This window comes from Phyllobates terribilis, unplaced genomic scaffold (genome assembly GCF_046119375.1).
Source record: "Phyllobates terribilis strain yellow unplaced genomic scaffold, ASM4611937v1 Scaffold_8242__1_contigs__length_31654, whole genome shotgun sequence".
Lineage (NCBI taxonomy): Eukaryota > Metazoa > Chordata > Amphibia > Anura > Dendrobatidae > Phyllobates > Phyllobates terribilis.
The window spans coordinates 12501-17500 of record NW_027370982.1 but is presented as its reverse complement, the minus strand read 5'-3'; positions in this window follow the sequence as shown (position 1 = coordinate 17500).

Below are 5000 nucleotides of genomic sequence, written 5' to 3'. Positions count from 1 at the left end.
CAGGGGAGCGTGTCAGTGCGCGCATCCGATTTCAGTTCCAGAGCGATTCGCGCGATGAGTCCTTGATACTTAGTCGTTTTTGCAAAATTTCTGACTTTTTGGAAAATTTCACAATTTTGTGAAAACTTCCACAAAATGAGGTTCTAGTATGTTAGAGGGCATCCCAGGAGGGCTCCAAAAGTGTGGGTAAAATATATATCCCACAGGGGAAAATTGAAAAAAAGTTGAAAAAAAAAATTTTTGGGGACTTAGAAAATTTTTCAACTTTTGTCAGACTTCCAGACAGGGGAGCGTGTCAGTGCGCGCATCCGATTTCAGTTCCAGAGCGATTCGCGCGATGAGTCCTTGATACTTAGTCGTTTTTGGCAAAATTTCTGACTTTTTGAAAATTTCACAATTTTGTGAAAACTTCCACAAAATGAGGTTCTAGTATGTTAGAGGGCATCCCAGGAGGGCTCCAAAAGTGTGGGTAAAATATATATCCCACAGGGGGAAAATTGAAAAAAAGTTGAAAAAAAAAATTTTTGGGGACTTAGAAAATTTTTCAACTTTTGTCAGACTTCCAGACAGGGGAGCGTGTCAGTGCGCGCATCCGATTTCAGTTCCAGAGCGATTCGCGCGATGAGTCCTTGATACTTAGTCGTTTTTGCAAAATTTCTGACTTTTTGGAAAATTTCACAATTTTGTGAAAACTTCCACAAAATGAGGTTCTAGTATGTTAGAGGGCATCCCAGGAGGGCTCCAAAAGTGTGGGTAAAATATATATCCACAGGGGGAAAATTGAAAAAAAGTTGAAAAAAAAAATTTTGGGGACTTAGAAAATTTTTCAACTTTTGTCAGACTTCCAGACAGGGGAGCGTGTCAGTGCGCGCATCCGATTTCAGTTCCAGAGCGATTCGCGCGATGAGTCCTTGATACTTAGTCGTTTTTGCAAAATTTCTGACTTTTTGGAAAATTTCACAATTTTGTGAAAACTTCCACAAAATGAGGTTCTAGTATGTTAGAGGGCATCCAGGAGGCTCCAAAAGTGTGGGTAAAATATATATCCCACAGGGGGAAAATTGAAAAAAAGTTGAAAAAAAAATTTTTGGGGACTTAGAAAATTTTTCAACTTTTGTCAGACTTCCAGACAGGGGAGCGTGTCAGTGCGCGCATCCGATTTCAGTTCCAGAGCGATTCGCGCGATGAGTCCTTGATACTTAGTCGTTTTTGGCAAAATTTCTGACTTTTTGAAAATTTCACAATTTTGTGGAAAACTTCCACAAAATGAGGTTCTAGTATGTTAGAGGGCATCCCAGGAGGGCTCCAAAAGTGTGGGTAAAATATATATCCCACAGGGGGAAAATTGAAAAAAAGTTGAAAAAAAAAATTTTTGGGGACTTAGAAAATTTTTCAACTTTTGTCAGACTTCCAGACAGGGGAGCGTGTCAGTGCGCGCATCCGATTTCAGTTCCAGAGCGATTCGCGCGATGAGTCCTTGATACTTAGTCGTTTTTGCAAAATTTCTGACTTTTTGGAAAATTTCACAATTTTGTGAAAACTTCCACAAAATGAGGTTCTAGTATGTTAGAGGGCATCCCAGGAGGGCTCCAAAAGTGTGGGTAAAATATATATCCCACAGGGGGAAAATTGAAAAAAAGTTGAAAAAAAAATTTTTGGGGACTTAGAAAATTTTCACACATGTGTCAGACTTCCAGACAGGGGAGCGTGTCAGTGCGCGCATCCGATTTCAGTTCCAGAGCGATTCGCGCGATGAGTCTTGATACTTAGTCGTTTTTGGCAAAATTTCTGACTTTTTGAAAATTTCACAATTTTGTGAAAACTTCCACAAAATGAGGTTCTAGTATGTTAGAGGGCATCCCAGGAGGGCTCCAAAAGTGTGGGTAAAATATATATCCCACAGGGGGAAAATTGAAAAAAAGTTGAAAAAAAAAATTTTTGGGGACTTAGAAAATTTTTCAACTTTTGTCAGACTTCCAGACAGGGAGCGTGTCAGTGCGCGCATCCGATTTCAGTTCCAGAGCGATTCGCGCGATGAGTCCTTGATACTTAGTCGTTTTTGGCAAAATTTCTGACTTTTTGAAAATTTCACAATTTTGTGAAAACTTCCACAAAATGAGGTTCTAGTATGTTAGAGGGCATCCCAGGAGGGCTCCAAAAGTGTGGGTAAAATATATATCCCACAGGGGGAAAATTGAAAAAAGTTGAAAAAAAAAATTTTTGGGGACTTAGAAAATTTTCACACATGTGTCAGACTTCCAGAGAGGGGAGCATGTCAGTGCGCGCATCCGATTTCAGTTCCAGAGCGATTCGCGCGATGAGTCCTTGATACTTAGTCGTTTTTGCAAAATTCTGACTTTTTGGAAAATTTCACAATTTTGTGAAAACTTCCACAAAATGAGGTTCTAGTATGTTAGAGGGCATCCCAGGAGGGCTCCAAAAGTGTGGGTAAAATATATATCCCACAGGGGGAAAATTGAAAAAAAGTTGAAAAAAAAAATTTTGGGGACTTAGAAAATTTTTCAACTTTTGTCAGACTTCCAGACAGGGGAGCGTGTCAGTGCGCGCATCCGATTTCAGTTCCAGAGCGATTCGCGCGATGAGTCCTTGATACTTAGTCGTTTTTGGCAAAATTTCTGACTTTTTGAAAATTTCACAATTTTGTGAAAACTTCCACAAAATGAGGTTCTAGTATGTTAGAGGGCATCCCAGGAGGGCTCCAAAAGTGTGGGTAAAATATATATCCCACAGGGGGAAAATTGAAAAAAAGTTGAAAAAAAAAATTTTTGGGGACTTAGAAAATTTTTCAACTTGTGTCAGACTTCCAGAGAGGGGAGCATGTCAGTGCGCGCATCCGATTTCAGTTCCAGAGCGATTCGCGCGATGAGTCCTTGATACTTAGTCGTTTTCAGAAGTCACAATTTTGACTTCCAGGACCCGCAAAACGTTTGTAAATTGAGCCCGCTCCCCAGTTCCAAGCGTTTTGAGGTGTCCCCGGTTGCAGTAATGCAGCCTGCCCACTAGATGTCGCAAAAGAGACAAAAAGTGAAAAAGAACCAGAATGAGGAAATTCCAGGGAGCCGAATCCGCCTGACAGTTCCAGGCGATCGGGCACTTTTTGCATGCGTCCCTAAAGTGGGTATAGGGTGACACTCCATGCAAAGACCCAGTTTTGCACACCACCGCAGAATATATGAGAGAGAGGTACCTCTCAGCCCCGACACATTTCGACTCATTTAAGCTGGTTTTCACCTCCGTAGGCCTGGGTATGCGTTTTGGCTATGAGTCCCTGTTCGGCTGGAGGTCTGCACCTTGGCTGAACCCAGGCTTCCGCAGCTGCGTGGGGGGACTTTTGCCGGTCGCCTATCCCAAGTCAGAGAGGTGTTCCTGGGTTGAAGTGAGCCTGGCCAGACCCCCCCGCGGGCCCTGGTTCTCCACATGGGGGCGCCGTCAAGGCTAAAATCTGGATTTTAGGCCGAGGAGAGGCTCCATGAGGGCGGATGCTTTTGTGGCTTCGACCCCAGTGCTGTTCCACATCCAGTACCCCCCGCAAGGGCGCCTGTACCCGAGTCGCGCTTCCAGGACTCGTGGGCACGTATCTCCCGACGACAGGGGTTTGCAGCCTCCGTACTTGGGCAAGTCCCTACATGCACCCCTGCTCTTCCTCCGATCGATCTGGCGCAGCGCTCCCGGGTGGGGAGGTGGCGCCGCTCGCTCGGCCCGGGCTTTGGAGCCCGCGCTGGCTTAAGGTGAGCGGTCCCCTTCCTCCTCTACCCCCGGGCTTCCGACACCTATCTTTGGGCGCGCATGCCGGCCTCGCCTCCCGTCTGCGGAGGTGGCCGAGCCGTGGGGAGTTTGACCCGAACCGAGCGAAGGCAGTGGTCCGACGACCCGTACGGGCGAACGGCGGGGCGCCCACCCAGCCAGGCGTGGGGGCCCGTCGTCCGAATCGCTCCCTGTGCGGGGAAGCACAGCGATCTTCTCCGAGGGCGGCCCTTTTCTTCCAGATGCGTACCCGGCCAGCGGAGGCTCGCGCTGCCCCTCGTGTCCGAAAGGGCGGCCTCCGCGGCGGTGGCGACAGCGGCGGCGGTGGGTGGCCTCTCCGCGCCACTGCCGAGCTTCGCGATTTCCAGTCTTTTCCCGAGCCCCTACGTCAGTGGGGAGGACGACAGAGGTGTGGAGGCAGGCGAAGGGGGTTCTCACCGTGCGGTGTGCCCCAGCCCGACCGTTGCCTTCCCCCTCGACCCTCGTCCTCCCAGGCGGCTCGGCCAGGGAGCAGGAGAGAGAGCGAGAGAGGAGAGCGGAAACCCCAGAGCCAAGGGGTTAGATGGAGAACGGGAGAAGGAACGAGGGCCAAGAGGTAGGGAGTACGGTGAAAGGCCGACCTGGGATCCCCCTGCGCTCCCGCCCTGGGCGGGGAGCAGCCCTGGGAAGAAAAGCCGCTCGGGCATCCCTTTGAGGTTACGGGCGCGAGCGGGAAGAGGGACTACGCTGGAGGGCGACGCCGACACGGCCAGGCCGACGACCACCCACGTGACCTCAGCGTCGCCGGGTTAGTGCCAGAGCCGCGGCGGACCCCGACGGCCAGCCCCCCTCTCCCAATCCTCGTGCCTGTCCGCCGGTGGGTCGAGGACCCCCCGCGGCGGAGGCAGGTCTAAGCCAGACGGTGGCGCCGCATAGGCCCACCCCCGCACGCCATCTCCCTGAGCGACCCTGTGTGTCGTCTTGGGTGCGGTTGGTGAGACGGGGGCGGCCGTGGCATCCTCCGGAGGCCAGTCACCTCGCCCTCCCCGTGCAAGGGGTGTTTTCCAGACGCCTGCCGCTTCGGGACCATGCACCGCACAGTGAGCCGCTCCTCCCGCACATGTTCCCGGTGCTGCGAGGGCTCCGTTCCCCGGCCCCCCAGGGAAGCCCCATGCCATCCCGCATCCTCTCCGGACGCCGCACGCCCTGCCTATACCCGTTCCGTCCGGGCGCCCTGCCGCCGCGGGGCTCTTCCG